This window comes from Aegilops tauschii, chromosome 6, assembly GCF_002575655.3.
Source record: "Aegilops tauschii subsp. strangulata cultivar AL8/78 chromosome 6, Aet v6.0, whole genome shotgun sequence".
In the NCBI taxonomy this organism is placed as follows: domain Eukaryota; kingdom Viridiplantae; phylum Streptophyta; class Magnoliopsida; order Poales; family Poaceae; genus Aegilops; species Aegilops tauschii.
Genome location: NC_053040.3, coordinates 275397835 through 275417812, shown reverse-complemented (window position 1 = coordinate 275417812; position 19978 = coordinate 275397835).

The window sequence follows — 19978 nt, the reverse complement described above, 5'->3', positions numbered from 1 at the left end:
TTTGGTTCAACTCTGCAAATGTGATGTTCAATTCTTCAGGCTGCAATTTTGTATTGTCTTACATGTGAGAAATAAATCAAATTTATCTTTACAAAATACATGAGAAACAAATACAATTGCTATATTTCCAAGTTGCCAAGTGCTACCTCGTACCTACACAAACAAATAAGAACCTTGCAACCAACACGATAAAGGGGTTGTCAATCCCTTCACGGCCACTTGCAAAAGTGAGATCTGATAGAGATGATAAGATAATATTTTTGGTATTTTTATGATAAACATTAAAAGGAAAGATTGCAAAGTAAAATAGATTGGAAACTTATATGATGGAAAATAGACCCGGGGGCCATAGGTTTCACTAGTGGCTTCTCTCAAGATAGCATAAGTATTACGGTGGGTGAACAAATTACTGTCGAGCAATTGATAGAAAAGTGCATAATTATGAGAATATCTAGGCATGATCATGTATATAGGCATCACGTCCGCAACAAGTAGACCGACTCCTGCCTGCATCTACTACTATTACTCCACACATCGACCGCTATCCAGCATGCATCTAGAGCATTAAGTTCATAAGAACAGAGTAACGCATTAGGCAAGATGGCATGATGTAGAGGGATAAACTCAAGCAATATGATATAAACCCCATCTTTTTATCCTCGATGGCAACAATACAATACGTGTCGTTTCCCCTTCTGTCACTGGGATCGAGCAACGCAAGATTGAACCCAAAGCTAAGCACTTCTCCCATTGCAAGAAAGATCAATCTAGTAGGCCAAAGCAAACTGATAATTCGAAGAGACTTGCAAAGATAACACATCATACATAAAAGAATTCAGAGGAGATTCAAATATTGTTCATAGATAATCTTGATCATAAACCCACAATTCATCGGATCTCGACAAACACACCGCAAAAAGAGTTACATCGAATAGATCTCCAAGAAGATCGAGGAGAACTTTGTATTGAGATCCAAAGAGAGAGAAGAAGCCATCTAGCTAATAACTATGGACCCGAAGGTCTGTGGTAAACTACTCACACATCATCGGAGAGGCTATGGTGTTGATGTAGAAGCCCTCCGTGATCGATTCCCCCTCCGGCGGAGCGCCGAAAAAGGCCCCAAGAAGGGATCTCACGGGTACAAAAGGTTGCGGTGGTGGAAATAGGGTTTCGTGGTGCTCCTCGTTGGTTTCGGGGTATATGGGTATATATAGGAGGAAGAAGTAGGTCGGTGGAGCTACGAGGGGCCCACGAGGGTGGGGCGCGCGCCCAGGGGGGCAGGCGCGCCTCCCTGCCTCGTGGCCTCCTCGATGATTTCTTGACGTCCACTCCAAGTCCTCTGGATCACGTTTGTTCCAAAAATAACTCTCCCGAAAGTTTCATTCCATTTGGACTCCGTTTGATATTCCTTTTCTGCGAAACACTGAAATAGGCAAAAAAAAACAGCAATTTGCACTGGGCCTTGGGTTAGTAGGTTAGTCCCAAAAATAATATAGAAGTGCTTAGTAAAGCCCATTAAACGTCCAAAACAGATAATATAATAGCATGGAACATTAAAAATTATAGATACGTTGGAGACGTATCAAGCATCCCCAAGCTTAATTCCTGCTCGTCCTCGAGTAGGTAAATGATAAAAACAGAATTTTTGATGTGGAATGCTACCTAGCATATTTCTCAATGTAATTTTCTTTATTGTGGCATGAATGTTCAGATCCGAAAGATTCAAGACAAAAGTTTAATATTGACATGAAAATAATAATACTTCAAGCATACTAACAATGCCAATCATGTCTTCTCAAAATAACATGGCCAAAGAAAGTTATCCCTACAAAATCATATAGTCTGGCTATGCTCTATCTTCATCACACAAAGTATTTAATCATGCACAACCCCGGTGACAAGCCAAGCAATTGTTTCATACTTTTGATGTTCTCAAACTTTTTCAATCTTCACGCAATACATGAGCGTGAGCCATGGATATAGCACTATATGTGGAATAGAATGGTGGTTGTGGAGAAGACAAAAAAGGAGAAGATAGTCTCACATCAACTAGGCGTATCAATGGGCTATGGAGATGCCCATCAATAGATATCAATATGAGTGAGTAGGGATTGCCATGCAACGGATGCACTAGAGCTATAAGTGTATGAAAGCTCAACAAAAGAAACTAAGTGGGTGTGCATCCAACTCGCTTGCTCATGAAGACCTAGGGCATTTTGAGGAAGCCCATCATTGGAATATACAAGCCAAGTTCTATAATGTAAAATTCCCACTAGTATATGAAAGTGACAACATAGGAGACTCTCTATCATGAAGATCATGGTGCTACTTTGAAGCACAAGTGTGGAAAAAGGATAGTAACATTGTCCCTTCTCTCTTTTTCTCTCATTTTTTTATTTGGGCCTTCTTCTCTTTTTTTATGGCCTATTTTCTTTCTCCTTTTTTTCTTTTTGTCCGGAGCCTCATCCCGACTTGTGGGGGAATCATAGTCTCCATCATCCTTTCCTCACTTGGGACAATGCTCCAATAATGATGATCATCACACTTTTATTTACTTACAACTCAAAGATTACAACTCAATACTTAGAACAAAATATGACTCTATGTGAATGCCTCCGGCGGTGTACCGGGATATGCAATGAATCAAGAGTGACATGTATGAAAGAATTATAAAGGTGGCTTTGCCACAAATACGATGTCCACTACATGATCATGCAAAGCAATATGACAATGATGAAACGTGTCATAACAAACAGAACGGTGGTAAGTTGCATGGCAATATATCTCGGAATGGCTATGGAAATGCCATAATAGGTAGGTATGGTGGATGTTTTGAGGAAGGTATATGGTGGGTGTATGATACCGGCTAAAGGTGCGCGGTATTAGAGAGGCTAGCAATGGTGGAAGGATGAGGGTGCGTATAATCCATGGACTCAACATTAGTCATAAAGAACTCACATACTTATTGCAAAAATCTATTAGTTATCGAAATGAAGTACTACGCGCATACTCCTAGGGAGATAGATTGGTAGGAAAAGACCATCGCTCGTCCCCAACCGCCACTCATAAGGAAGACAATCAATAAATAAATCATGCTCCGACTTCATCACATAACGGTTCACCATACGTGCATGCTACGGGAATCACAAACTTTAGAACAAGTATTTCTCAAATTCACAACTACTCAACTAGCATGACTCTAATATCACCATCTTCATATCTCAAAACAATCATCAAGTATCAAACTTCTCTTAGTATTCAATGCACTTATATGAAAGTTTTTATCATATCCATCTTGGATGCCCATCATATTAGGACTAATTTAGCCAAAGCAAACTACCATGCTGTTCTAAAAGACTCAAAATAATATAAGTGAAGCATGAGAGATCAATAATTTCTATAAAATAAAACCACCACCGTGCTCTAAAAGATATAATTGAAGCGCTAGAGCAAACTTGTTTAGCTCAAAAGATATAAGTGAAGCACATAGATTATTCTAATAAATTCCGATGAATGTGTGTCTATCCCAAAAGGTGTGTAAATCAAGGATGATTGTGGTTAACTAAAAATCAAAGACTCAAATCATACAAGACGCTCCAAGCGAAACACATATCATGTGGTGAATAAAAATATAGCTCCAAGTAAAGTTACCGATGGACGAAGACAAAAGAGGGGATGCCTTCCGGGGCATCCCCAAGCTTAGGATTTTAGGTTGTCCTTGGATTTTACCTTGGGGTGCCTTGGGAATCCCCAAGTTAGGCTCTTGCCACTCCTTGTTCCATAATCCATCAAATCTTTACCCAAAACTTGAAAACTTCACAACACAAAACTTAACAGAAAATCTTATGAGCTCCGTTAGCGAAAGAAAACAAAACACCACTTCAAATTACTGTAATGAACTCATTATTTATTTATATTGGTGTTAAAAATACTGTATTCCAACTTCTCTATGGTTGATAACCTCCGATACTAGCCATAGATTCATCAAAATAAGCAAACAACACACGAAAAACAGAATCTGTCAAAAACAGAACAGTCTGTAGTAATCTGTATCAAACGCATACTTCTGGAACTCCAAAAATTCTAAAATAAATTGATGAACGTGAGGAATTTATCTATTAATCTTCTTAAAAAAGAATCAACTAAATAGCACTCTCCAGTAAAAAGTTGTAGCTAATCTCGTGAGCGCTAAAGTTTCTGTTTTTTACAGCAAGATCAAAATGACTTCACCCAAGTCTTCCCAAAGGTTCTACTTGGCACAAACACTAATTTAAACATGAAGACACATATAATAAGAGGCTAGATGAATTATTTATTACTAAACAGAACCAAAAATCAAGAAACAAAAATAAAATTGGGTTGCCTCCCAACAAGCGCTATCGTTTAATGCCCCTAGCTAGGCATAAAGGCAAGGATAGATCTAGGTATTATCATCTTTGGCATGCAATCCATAAGTGGCTCTCATAATAGATTCATAAGGTAATTTTATTTTCTTTCTAGGAAAGTGTTCCATGCCTTTCCTTAACAGAAATTGGAATCTAATATTCCCTTCTTTCATATCAATAATTGCACCAATCGTTCTAAGGAAAGGTCTACCAAGAATAATAGCACATGAAGGATTGCAATCTATATCAAGAACAATGAAATATACGGGCACATAATTCCTATTTTCAACAATAAGAACATCATTAATTCTTCTCATAGGTTTCTTAATGGTGGAATCCGCAAGGTGCAAGTTTAAAGAACAATCATCAAATTCACGAAAACCTAACATATCACACAAAGTTTTTGGAATCGTGGAAACACTAGCACCCAAATCACACAAAGCATAGCATTCATGATCTTTAATTATAATTTTAATAGTAGGTTCCCACTCTCATAAAGTTTTCTAGGGATAGAAACTTCCAATTCAAGCTTTTCTTCATAAGATTGCATTAAAGCATCAACGATATGTTTAGTAAAAGCCTTATTTTGACTATAAGCATGCGAAGAATTTAGCACGGATTGCAACAAGGAAATACAATCTATTAAAGAACAATTATCATAATTAAATTCCTTGAAATATACGGGCACATAATTCCTATTTTCAACAATAAGAACATCATTAATTTTTCTCATAGGTTTCTTAATGGTGGAAGAACAATTATCATAATTAATACAATCTATTAAAGAACAATTATCATAATTAAATAGTGGGTTCATTGCTATGTAAAGTTTTGACCTCTTTAATCCCACTTTTACCAATTTTTGCATCAAGATCTAAAAACTCCGAATCATTGGGACGTCTTTTAACTAAAGTTGACTCATCTCCAGTCCCATCATTATCAAGATTCATATTGCAAAACAAATATTTAATAGGGGACACATCAATCACTTTTAGATCTTCATCCTTATTATCATGAAAACTAGAAAAACACGCTTTCACAAAGCAATCTTTTTTAGCACGCATCCTAGCGGTTCTTTCTTTGCACTCATCAATGGAAATTCTCATAGCTTTGAGAGACTCATTGATATCATGCTTAGGTGGAATAGATCTAAGTTTCAAAGAATCAACATCAAGAGAAATTCTATCCACGTTCCTAGCCAACTCGTCAATCTTAGGCAATTTTTCTTCAAGCAAAGCATTGAAATTCTTTTGAGAAATCATAAATTCTTTAACACTAGTCTCAAAATCAGAGGGCATCTTATTAAAATTTCCATAAGAGTTGTTGTAGGAATTACCATAATTATTAGAGGAATTACTAGGATACGGCCTAGGATTAAAGTTTCCTCTATAAGCGTTGTTACCAAAATTGTTCCTACCAACAAAATTCACATCCATAGATTCATTATTATTCTCAATCAAAGTAGACAAAGACATATCATTGGGATCAGAAGAAACAATCTTATTAGCAAACAATTTCATAAGTTCATCCATCTTTCCACTCAAAACATTAATCTCTTCAACTGCATGCACCTTTTTACTAGTAGATCTTTCAGTGTGCCATTGAGAATAATTAACCATAATATTATCTAGGAGTTTAGTAGCTTCTCCTAAAGTGATTTCCATAAAAGTGCCTCCCGCGGCCGAATCTAAAAGATTTCTAGAAGCAAAATTCAATCCAACATAAATTTTTTGTATAATCATCCATAAGTTCAAACCATGTGTAGGGCAATTACGTATCATTAATTTCATCCTCTCCCAAGCTTGTGCAACATGTTCATGATCAAGTTGCTTAAAATTCATAATATCGTTTCTAAGAGAGATGATCTTAGCGGGAGGAAAATACTTAGAGATAAAAGCATCTTTGCACTTATTCCATGAATCGATACTATTTTGAGGCAAAGACGAAAACCAAGTTTTAGCACGATCTCTAAGCGAAAAAGGAAATAGCTTCAATTTAACAATATCATTGTCCACATCTTTCTTCTTTTGCATATCACACAAATCAACAAAGCTATTTAGATGGGTAGCGGCATCTTCACTAGGAAGGCCGGCGAATTGATCTTTCATGACAAGATTCAGCAAAGCAGCATTAATTTCACAAGATTCAGCATCAGTAAGAGGAGCAATCGGAGTGCTAAGAAAATCATTGTTGTTGGTATTGTCAAAGTCACACAATTTAGTATTATCTTGAGCCATCGTGACAAGCAAGCGATCCAACACACAAGCAAACAAGAAGCAAACAAAAAAGAGGCGAACGGAAAGAGAGGGCGAATAAAATGGCAAGGGTGAAGTGGGGGAGAGGAAAACAAGAGGCAAATGACAAATAATGTATTGCGAGGGATAAGAGTTTGTGATGGGTACTTGGTATGTCTTGACTTGTGTGTAGACTCCCCGGCAACAGCGCCAGAAATCCTTCTTGCTACCTCTTGAGCATGTATTGGTTTTCCCTTGAAGAGGAAATGGTGATGCAGCAAAGTAGCGTAAGTATTTCCCTCAGTTTTTGAGAACCAAGGTATCAATCCAGTAGGAGGCCACACGCAAGTCCCTCGTACCTGCACAAATAAATAAGAACCTTGCAACCAACGCGATAAAGGGGTTGTCAATCCCTTCACGGCCACTTGCAAAAGTGAGATATGATAGAGATGATAAGATAATATTTTTGGTATTTTTATGATAAACATTAAAAGTAAAGATTGCAAAGTAAAATAGATTGGAAACTTATATGATGGAAAATAGACCCGGGGGCCATAGGTTTCACTAGTGGCTTCTCTCAAGATAGCATAAGTATTACGGTGGGTGAACAAATTACTGTCGAGCAATTGGTAGAAAAGTGCATAATTATGAGAATATCTAGGCATGATCATGTATATAGGCATCACGTCCGCAACAAGTAGACCGACTCCTGCCTGCATCTACTACTATTACTCCACACATCGACCGCTATCCAGCATGCATCTAGAGCATTAAGTTCATAAGAACAGAGTAACGCATTAGGCAAGATGGCATGATGTAGAGGGATAAACTCAAGAAATATGGTATAAACCCCATCTTTTTATCCTCGATGGCAACAATACAATACGTGTCGTTTCCCCTTCTGTCACTGGGATCGAGCAACCCAAGATTGAACCCAAAGCTAAGCACTTCTCCCATTGCAAGAAAGATCAATCTAGTAGGCCAAACCAAACTGATAATTCAAAGAGACTTGCAAAGATAACACATCATACATAAAAGAATTCAGAGGAGATTCAAATATTGTTCATAGATAATCTTGATCATAAACCCACAATTCATCGGATCTCGACAAACACACCGCAAAAAGAGTTACATCGAATAGATCTCTAAGAAGATCGAGGAGAACTTTGTATTGAGATCCAAAGAGAGAGAAGAAGCCATCTAGCTAATAACTATGGACCCAAAGGTCTGTGGTAAACTACTCACACATCATCGAAGAGGCTATGGTGTTGATGTAGAAGCCCTCCGTGATCGATTCCCCCTCCGGCGGAGCGCCGGAAAAGGCCCCAAGATGGGATCTCACGGGTACAGAAGGTTGCGGCGGTGGAAATAGGGTTTCGTGGTGCTCCTCATTGGTTTCGGGGTATAAGGGTATATATAGGAGGAAGAAGTAGGTCGGTGGAGCTATGAGGGGCCCACGAGGGTGGGGGCGCGCCCAGGGGGGCAGGCGCGCCTCCCTGCCTCGTGGCCTCCTCGATGATTTCTCGACGTCCACTCCAAGTCGTCTGGATCACGTTTGTTCCAAAAATAACTCTCCCGAAGGTTTCATTCCGTTTGGACTCCGTTTGATATTCCTTTTCTGCGAAACACTGAAATAGGCAAAAAACAACAATTTGCACTGGGCCCTTGGTTAGTAGTTTAGTCCCAAAAATAATATAAAAGTGCTTAGTAAAGCCCATTAAACATCCAAAACAGATAATATAATAGCATGGAAGAATCAGAAATTATAGATACGTTGGAGACGTATCACCAAGCATGCTTGGTTTGGTTATACATTGTGCAATGTGGTGCTCGGTTAATGTTTGGTTCCTTTGTGTTGTGGTGTTTAGTTAACTGTTTGGTTCAATTCTGCAATGCGATGTTCAATAGTTGTGGGTGCATTCTGTTATTATATACCATGTGAGGAATAAATTGAATTTGGTTGTAGTAAATACATGAGAAACGAATACAATTGCTATATTTCCTAGTTGTTAAGCATGCTTGGTTTGGTTAACTGTCTGATCTTCTATTAGGAGTATGTTATATTGTGCAATGTGGTGCTCAGTTAATGTTTGGTTCATTTGTTGTGGTGTTTAGTTAACTACTTGGTTCAATTCTGCAATGCGATGTCCAATTGCCGTGGGTAGAATTTTGTATTGTTGTGCATGTGAGGAATAAATCAAATTTGGCTGGACTTTATACATGAGAAACATATACAAGTGCTATATTTCCTAGTTCATAATCATGCTTGGTTTGGATAAATGGGTTTTCCATGTGGCTTGAATTAACCTGATGACTCTGCAATGTGCTTATTTTTCATCAACATATTTTACTGATAGCTTGCGAACCCTTACTTAACCTGATGACTAACTACCTTATATGTGTCGCAGGGAAACAATGGGAAGCACTGAGGTTTACAATCGAGGTTAGCACGTGCATGGTACGTTGTCTAATAGCACATTATTGTGCTATTGCAGGAACCATTCTAACAGTTCAAATTTGAATTTGTTTAAATTTGAATTCAAACTTCCGGAGGCCATATCTTTCAAACCGTTGATCCAAATTAGTTGATTCTTTTTGCATTGTGATCCTACCAGCACGTAGATGATATATACCTACTGTTAAGTTCTGTTATTTAAGTTTTCATTTGAATTTTTTGTTGTTGCCTTTATTGTGATTGTTATGTGAGTACGGTTTATTTATCGGTGCCTTCGTTAATCGTATAGATTGTCCAGAGTGCGAAGCGAATCAGAATTGAGCGTTAGAGTACTTCAATAGCGTTCAAGGCAAGTTTGCACTTTTGATTTTGCTCATCCTATATTCTTCTATGCATGTGTGGTTTTTATGCTATGACATGTGCTTGGTTTGATATGTATGTTCTCTGTTGTCATATTCTGATATTGATTGTATTATGTAATGGTGTGATCAACTTGCTATGATAGACGTGGGCATGTGTCGAGTGATCCATGAAATTGGTGAGTGTTTATAGCCGTAGGCTCGAGATCATTAACCAGGTGAATGTGTCACTGGCAGAGCGCTCTATTGTCCCTAGAGAATGCGTCATTGACATAGCGCACTTGAGGCGAGGTATAGTTTTTGGAACTTAAATCAGGTGAATGCGTCCTTGGCAGAGCGCTCTATTGTTCCTAGAGAATGCGCCACTAACAGAGCGCACTTGAGAGATACTTCTGAAGTTCTTGTCATGTTTATTTAGAATCTTTTGGTTATCTTGGGCGAGTAAATTAGAGATGGTTTTGAGTTCAGGTAGTGGAGGTAGGTGAAGACATTCTTCTCCAAACTAACTTGTGTGTTTTGTTTGTCATACATTGCTTTGTGGATGTAGGTTTGCTATTTCATTATGTCTGATTTGCTAATACATTCAATGTATTGACCCTTTGTGGCTGCAACTTATCATGTTGCAGGATTTTCAGATGATCAGTGAGATAGAGTAGGGTCGCGAGTCTTCACTCAACATGTTCTCCAGTGGGCATTGATGGACTCATAGTTTATTATGCTACCTTTCCGCCGTTATTATTGAATAAAGTTAGCTATGTGCTACTCAGTTTGTAATACTTTATGAATTCTGGGTCATACGTTATAGTAAATGACGCACTTGTTATTTGATATTCATATGTACTGTGTGTGCTAGCGAGTCGATCCAGGGACTCGCTGTTGGGGAACGTAGTAATTTCAAAAAAAATTCCTACGCACACGCAAGATCATGGTGATGCATAGCAACGAGAGGGGAGAGTGTTGTCCACGTACCCTCGTAGACCGAAAGCGGAAGCGTTAGCGCAACGCGGTTGATGTAGTCGTACGTCTTCACGATCCGACCGATCAAGTACCGAACGCACGGCACCTCCGAGTTCAGCACACGTTCAGCCCGATGACGTCCCTTGAACTCTGATCCGGCCGAGTGTTGAGGGAGAGTCTCGTCAGCACGACGGCGTGGTGACGATGGTGATGTTCTACCGACGCAGGGCTTCGCCTAAGCACCGCTACAGTATTATCGAGGTGGACTATGGTGGAGGGGGGCACCGCACACGGCTAAAAGATCAAATCAATTGTTGTGTCTATGGGGTGCCCCCGTGCCCCCGTATATAAAGGAGTGGAGGAGTGGGAGGGCCGGCCCTCTCTATGGCGCGCCCTAGGAGGAGTCCTACTCCCACCGGGAGTAGGATCCCCCCTTCCAAGTAGTAGGAGTAGGAGTCAAGGAAAGGGGAGAGAGAAGAGAAGGAAGGAGGGGGCGCAGCCCCTCCCCTAGTCCAATTCAGACTAGGCCTTGGGGGGGCGCCCAACCTCTCCTCTCTCTTTCCCCTAAAGCCCAATAAGGCCCATATACTCCTCGGCGAATTCCCGTAACTCTCCGGTACTCCGAAAAATACCCGAATCACTCGAAACCTTTTCCGGTGTCCGAATATAGTCGTCCAATATATCGATCTTTACGTCTCGACCATTTCGAGACTCCTCGTCATGTCCCCGATCTCATCCGGGACTCCGAACTACATTCGGTACATCAAAACACATAAACTCATAATATAACCGTCATCAAACTTTAAGCGTGCGGACCCTACGGGTTCGAGAACTATGTAGACATGACCAAGACACGTCTCCGGTCAATAACCAATAGCGGAACCTGGATGCTCATATTGGCTCCCACATATTCTACGAAGATCTTTATCGGTCAAACCGCATAACAACATACGTTGTTCCCTTTGTCATCGGTATGTTACTTGCCCGAGATTCGATCGTCGGTATCTCAATACCTAGTTCAATCTCGTTACCGGCAAGTCTCTTTACTCATTCCGTAATACATCATCCAACAACTAACTCATTAGTTACAATGCTTGCAAGGCTTATAGTGATGTGCATTACCGAGTGGGCCCAGAGATACCTCTCCGACAATCGGAGTGACAAATCCTAATCTCGAAATACGCCAACCCTACAAGTACCTTCGGAGACACCTATAGAGCACCTTTATAATCACCCAGTTACGTTGTGACGTTTGGTAGCACACAAAGTGTTCCTCCGGTAAATGGGAGTTGCATAATTTCATAGTCATAGGAACATGTATAAGTCATGAAGAAAGCAATAGCAACATACTAAACGATCGAGTGCTAAGCTAACGGAATGGGTCAAGTCAATCACATCATTCTCCTAATGATGTGATCCCGTTAATCAAATGACAACTCATGTCTATGGCTAGGAAACATAACCATCTTTGATCAACGAGCTAGTCAAGTAGAGGCATACTAGTGACACTTTGTTTGTCTATGTATTCACACATGTATTATGTTTCCGGTTAATATAATTCTAGCATGAATAATAAACATTTATCATGACATAAGAAATAAATAATAACTTTATTATTGCCTCTAGGGCATATTTCCTTCAGTCTCCCACTTGCACTAGAGTCAATAATCTAGATCACATCGCCATGTGATTTAACATCAATAGTTCACATCACCATGTGATTAACACCCATAGTTCACATCATTATGTGACCAACACCCAAAGGGTTTAGTAGAGTCAATAATCTAGTTCACATCGCTATGTGATTAAAACCCAAAGAGTACTAAGGTGTGATCATGTTTTGCTTGTGAGAGAAGTTTAGTCAACGGGTCTGCCACATTCAGATCCGTATGTATTTTGCAAATTTCTATGTCAACAATGCTCTGCACGGAGCTACTCTAGCTAATTGCTCCCACTTTCAATATGTTTCCATGTTGAGACTTAGAGTCATCTGGATCAGTGTCAAAACTTGCATCGACGTAACCCTTTACGACGAACCTTTTTGTTACCTCCATAATCGAGAAACATATCCCTATTCCACTAAGGATAATTTTGACCGCTGTCCAGTGATCTACTCCTAGATCACTATTATACTCCCTTGCCAAAATCAGTGTAGGGTATACAATAGATCTGGTACACAGCATGGCATACTATATATAGAACCTATGGCCAAAGCATAGAGAATGACTTTCATTCTCTTTCTATCTTCTACCGTGGCCGGGCTTTGAGTCTTACTCAATTTCACACCTTGTAACACAGGAAAGAACTCTTTCTTTGACTGTTCCATTTTGAACTACTTCAAAATCTTGTCAAGGTATGTACTCATTGAAGAACTTATCAAGCGTCTTGATCTATCTCTATAGATCTTGATGCTCAATATGTAAGCAGCTTCACCAAGGTCTTTCTTTGAAAAACTCCTTTCAAACACTCCTTTATGCTTTGCAGAATAATTCTACATTATTTCCGATCAACAATATGTCATTCACATATACTTATCAGAAATGCTGTAATGATCCCACTCACTTTCTTGTAAATACAGGCTTCACCGCAAGTCTGTATAAAAGTATATGCTTTGATCAACTTATCAAAGCGTATATTCCAACTCCGAGATGCTTGCACCAGTCCATAGATGGATTGCTGGAGCTTGCATATTTTGTTAACACCTTTAGGATCGACAAAAACTTTCTGGTTGCATCATATACAACTCTTCTTTAATAAATCCATTAAGGAATGCAGTTTTGTTTATCCATTTGCCAGATTTCATAAAATGCGACAATTGCTAACATGATTCGGACAGACTTAAGCATAGATACGAGTGAGAAATTCTCATCGTAGTCAACACCTTGAACTTGTCGAAAACCTTTTGCGACAATTCTAGCTTTTGTAGGTAGTAACACTACTATCAACGTCCGTCTTCCTCTTGAAGATCCATTTATTTTCTATGGCTTGCCGATCATCGGGCAAGTCAACCAAAGTCCATACTTTGTTCTCATACATGGATCCTATCTCAGATTTCATGGCCTCAAACCATTTTGCGGAATCTGGGCTCATCATCGCTTCCTCGTAGTTCGTAGGTTCGTCATGGTCAAGTAACATGACCTCCAGAACAGGATTACCGTACCACTCTGGTGCGGATCTCACTCTGGTTTACCTACGAGGTTTGGTAGTAACTTGATCTGAAGTTACATGATCATCATCATTAGCTTCCTCACTAATTGGTGTAGTAGTCACAGGAACAGATTTCTGTGATGAACTACTTTCCAATAAGGGAGCAGGTACAGTTACCTCATCAAGTTCTACTTTCCTCCCACTCACTTCTTTTGAGAGAAACTCCTTCTCTAGAAAGGATCCATTCTCAGCAACGAATATCTTGCCTTCGGATCTGTGATAGAAGGTGTACCCAACATTTTCTTTTGGGTATCCTATGAAGACGCACTCCTCCGATTTGGGTTTGAGCTTATGAGGTTGAAACTTTTTCACATAAGCATTGCAACCTCAAACTTTAAGAAACGACAGCTTAGGTTTCTTGCCGAACCATAGTTCATACGGTGTCGTCTCAACGGATTTAGATGGTGCCCTATTTAACGTGAATGCAGCTGTCTCTAATGCATAACCCCAAAACGATAGTGGTAGATCGGTAAGAGACATCATAGATCGCACCATATCTAATAAAGGACGGTTATGACGTTCGGACACACCATTACACTGTGGTGTTCCAGGTGGCGTGAGTAGTGAAACTATTTCACATTGTTTTAACTGAAGGCCAAACTCGTAACTCAAATATTTTACCTCTGCGATCATATCGTAGAAACTTTTATTTTCTTGTTACGATGATTCTCCACTTCACTCTGAAATTCTTTGAACTTTTCAAATGTTTCAAACTTGTGTTTCATCAAGTAGATATGCCCATATCTGCTCAAATCATCCGTGAAGGTCAGAAAATAACGATACTTGCTGTGAGCCTTAACACTCATCGGACCGCATACATCAGTATGTATTATTTCCAATAAGTCAGTTGCTCGCTCCATTGTTCCGGAGAACGGAGTCTTAGTCATCTTTCCCATGAGGCATGGTTCGCAAGCATTAAGTGATTCATAATCAAGTGATTCTAAAAGTCCACCAGCATGGAGTTTCTTCATGCGCTTTACACCAATATGACATAAACGGCAGTGCCACAAATAAGTTGCACTATCATTATTAACTTTGCATCTTTTGGCTTCAATATTATGAAAATGTGTATCACCACGATCGAGATCCAACAAACCATTTTCATTGGGTGTATGACCATAGAAGGTTTTATCATGTAAACAGAACAACAATTATTCTCTAACTTACATGAATAACCGTATTGCAATAAACATGATCAAATCATATTCATGCTTAACGCAAACACCAAATACCACTTATTTAGGTTCAACACTAATCCCTAAAGTATAGGGAGTGTGCGATGATGATCATATCAATCTTGGAATCACTTCCAATACACATCGTCACTTAATCCTTAACTAGTTTCTGTTCATTATGCAACTCCCGTTTTGAGTTACTACTTTTAGCAACTGAACCAGTATTAAATACCAAGGGGTTGCTATAAACACTAGTAAAGTACACATCAATAACATGTATACCAAATATACCTTTGTTCACTTTGCCATCCTTCTTATCCGCCAAATACTTGGGGCAGTTCCGCTTCCAGTGACCAGTTCCTTTGCAGTAGAAGCACTTAGTCTCAGGCTTAGGTCCAGACTTGGGCTTCTTCACTTGAGCAGCAACTTGCTTGCCGTTCTTCTTGAAGTTCCCCTTCTTCCCTTTGCCCTTTTCCTTGAAGCTAGTGGTCTTGTCAACCATCAACACTTGATGCTTTTTCTTGATTTCTACCTTCATTGATTTTCATCATCATGAAAAGCTCGGGAATCATTTTCGTCATCCCTTGCATACTATAGTTCATCACGAAGTTCTACTAACTTGGTGATGGTGACTAGAGAATTCTGTCAATCACTATTTTATCTGGAAGATTAACTCCCACTTGATTCAAGCGATTGTAGTACCCAGACAATCTGAGCACATGCTCACTGCTTGAGCTATTCTCCTCCATCTTTTAGCTATAGAACTTGTTGGAGACTTCATATCTCTCAACTCGGGTATTTGCTTGAAATATTAACTTCAACTCCTGGAACATCTCATATGGTCCATGACGTTCAAAACGTCTTTGAAGTCCCGATTCTAAGCCGTTAAGCATGGTGCACTAAACTATCAAGTAGTCATCATATTGAGCTAGCCAAACGTTCATAGCGTCTGCATCTGCTCCTGCAATAGGTCTGTCACCTAGCGGTGCATCAAGGACATAATTCTTCTGTGCAGCAATGAGGATAAACTTCAGATCACGGATCCAATCCGCATCATTGCTACTAACATTTTTCAACTTAGTTTTCTCTAGGAACATATCAAAAATAAAACAGGGGAGCTAAACGCGAGCTATTGATCTACAACATAGATATGCTAATACTACCAGGACTAAGTTCATGATAAACTTAAGTTCAATTAATCATATTACTTAAGAACTCCCACTTAGATAGACATCCCTCTAATCCTCTAAGTGACCACGTGATCCATATCAACTAAACCATAACCGATCATCACGTGAAATGGAGTAGCTTTCAATGGTGAACATCACTATGTTGATCATATCTACTATATGATTCACGCTCGACCTTTCGGTCTCAGTGTTCCAAGGCCATATCTGCATATGCTAGGCTCGTCAAGTTTAACCTGAGTATTCTGCGTGTGCAAAACTGGCTTGCACCCGTTGTAGATGGACGTAGAGCTTATCACACCCGATCATCACGTGGTGTTTGGGCACGACGAACTTTGGCAACGGTGCATACTCAGGGAGAACACTTTTATCTTGAAATTTAGTGAGAGATCATCTTATAATGCTACCGTCAATCAAAGCAACATAAGATGCATAAAAGATAAACATCACATGCAATCAATATAAGTGATATGATATGGCCGTCATCATCTTGTGCTTGTGATCTCCATCTCCGAAGCACCGTCATGATCACCATCGTCACCAGCGCGACACCTTGATCTCCATCGTAGCATCGTTGTCGTCTCGCCAATCTTATGCTTCTACGACTATCGCTACCGCTTAGTGATAAAGTAAAGCATTACAGGGCGATTGCATTGCATACAATAAAGCGACAACCATATGGCTCCTGCCAGTTGCCGATAACTCGGTTACAAAACATGATCATCTTATACAATAAATTTAGCATCATGTCTTGACCATATCACATCACAACATGCCCTGCAAAAACAAGTTAGACGTCCTCTACTTTGTTGTTGCAAATTTTTACGTGGCTGCTACGGGCTTAGCAAGAACCGTTCTTACCTACGCATCAAAACCACAACGATAGTTTGTCAAGTTGGTGCTGTTTTAACCTTCGCAAGGACCGGGCGTAGCCACACTCGGTTCAACTAAAGTTGGAGAAACTGACACCCGCCAGCCACCTGTGTGCAAAGCACGTCGGTAGAACCAGTCTCGCGTAAGCGTACACGTAATGTCGGTCCGGGCCGCTTCATCCAACAATACCGCTGAACCAAAGTATGACATGCTGGTAAGCAGTATAACTTATATCGCCCACAACTCACTTGTGTCCTACTCGTGCATATGACATCTACGCATAAAACCTGGCTCGGATACCACTGTTGGGGAACGTAGTAATTTCAAAAAAATTCCTACGCACACGCAAGATCAAGGTGATGCATAGCAACAAGAGGGGAGAGTGTTGTCCACGTACCCTCGTAGACCGAAAGCGGAAGCGTTAGCACAACGCGGTTGATGTAGTCGTACGTCTTCACGATCCGACCGATCAAGTACCGAACGCACGGCACCTCCGAGTTCAGCACACGTTCAGCCCGATGACGTCCCTCGAACTCCGATCCAGCCGAGTGTTGAGGGAGAGTTTTGTCAGCACGACGGCATGGTGACGATGATGATGTTCTACCGACGCAGGGCTTCGCCTAAGCACCGCTACAGTATTATCGAGGTGGACTATGGTGGAGGGGGGCACCGCACACAGCTAAAAGATCAAATCAATTGTTGTGTCTATGGGGTGCCCCCGTGCCCCCGTATATAAAGGAGTGGAGGAGGGGGAGGGCCGGCCCTCTCTATGGCGCGCCCTAGGAGGAGTCCTACTCCCACCGGGAGTAGGATTCCCCCCTTCCAAGTAGTAGGAGTAGGAGTCAAGGAAAGGGGAGAGAGAAGAGAAGGAAGGAGGGGGCGCAGCCCCTCCCCCTACTCCAATTCGGACTAGGCCTTGGGGGGCGCCCATCCTCTCCTCTCTATTTCCCCTAAAGCCCAATAAGGCCCATATACTCCCCGGCGAATTCCCGTAACTCTCCGGTACTCCGAAAAATACCCGAATCACTCGAAACCTTTTCCGATGTCCGAATATAGTCGTCCAATATATCAATCTTTACGTCTCGACCATTTCAAGACTCCTCGTCATGTCCTCGATCTCATACGGGACTCCGAACTACCTTCGGTACATCAAAACACATAAACTCATAATATAACCGTCATCAAACTTTAAGCGTGCGGACCCTACGGGTTCGAGAACTATGTAGACATGACCGAGACACGTCTCCGGTCAATAACCAATAGCGGAACCTGGATGCCCATATTGGCTCCCACATATTCTACGAAGATCTTTATCGGTCAAACCGCATAACAACATATGTTGTTCCCTTTGTCATCGGTATGTTATTTGCCCGAGATTCGATCGTCGGTATCTCAATACCTAGTTCAATCTCATTATCGACAAGTCTCTTTACTCGTTCTGTAATACACCATCCCGCAACTAACTCATTAGTTACAATGCTTGCAAGGCTTATAGTGATGTGCATTACCGAGTGGGCCTAGAGATACCTCTCCGACAATGGGAGTGACAAATCCTAATCTCGAAATACGCCAACCCAAGAAGTACCTTCGGAGACACCTGTAGAGCACCTTTATAATCACCCAGTTACGTTGTGACGTTTGGTAGCACACAAAGTGTTCCTCCGGTAAACGGGAGTGCATAATCTCATAGTCATAGGAACATGTATAAGTCATGAAGAAAGCAATAGCAACATACTAAACGATCGAGTGCTAGGCTAACGGAATGGGTCAAGTCAATCACATCATTCTCCTAATGACGTGATCTCGTTAATCAAATGAAAACTCATGTCTATGGCTAGGAAACATAACCATCTTTGATCAACGAGCTAGTCAAGTAGAGGCATACTAGTGACACTTTGTTTGTCTATGTATTCACACATGTATTATGTTTTCGGTTAATACAATTCTAGCGTGAATAATAAACATTTATCATGATATAAGGAAATAAATAATAACTTTATTATTGCCTCTAGGGCATATTTCCTTCACTAGCACGGTAAGCAAGAGACATCGAATCTTATCAGGTTCGGGTTGTTACAGATGGTATCAGAGCAGTGTGTTGACTGTAGGCCGTGACCCTAGAAAATGGATTAGAAATGCCATAGGAGTGAAAAACTTACTTTACAACTTGTTGTCTACTTGTTAGTTCATACTCTTGTACTCATATCTTTACTTTTCAAATATAGATGACCCCTGGAATTATATTAGTGTTATTCAAGGAGTTTAGTTGGCAGAGCACCATTCCTAAGTTGTGTTCGATAAACGATTTGCGGTAGTATGATGAGATCAAATCTCTTGTGGATATGACCTTACCTATAGGTTTTGCTTGTGTTGTGTGATATGTCATATGTAGATTGGTCATTGCTTTCCGTGTTGTCATATTTTGTGGATTGTGTGATGCAATTGGGTGCTTTGATTGATCATATATATGTGCTCTTTTTGATGTGGTTATTTTAGGATAGTTTTGGTCACTTGTGTGAATTTAATGATTGTTTTTGTTGTTGTTCGAGTTTTAGTTTCTAGCATGAGCATATGGGTAGTGTTTTCCCCCTTAGACCTATTCCTGTCTATATCTCACCCCTGCTTACCCATCAGATGCCGCCGAGGCGTAACTCTAGAGGCAGTGGTTCAGGAGACAACAACAACAATGACATACCGCCATACATGCATGCTCCAGGGACAAACTCAGTTGATCCAGTTACTTGTTCAGAACCAGAACAACAACAACAACAAAAATAATCCACCACCACCCCAGTTGATGCACTTGTTTCTTGAGGTTGAATCCTCAGAGGTTTTCTAGTACCCCTGAACCTATTATGGCTGATGATTGGCTTCGCTCAGTTAATAGGAATTTGGAGACAGTTGGTTGCACTGATGCAGAGAGAGTGAGGTTTGCCTCGCATTTGTTAGAAGGACCATCCGCAGCATGGTGGGACAATTACTTGGTCACTTATCCTATTGCTACTATCACTTGGGCGCAGTTTCAGGCAGGTTTTCGCGCCGCACATGTGTCTGCTGGAGCCATGAGTCTGAAGAAGAAGGAGTTTCGCAGCTTGCGTCAGGGAGGTCGCACTGTGAATGCATATGTGGAAGAATACAATAATCTT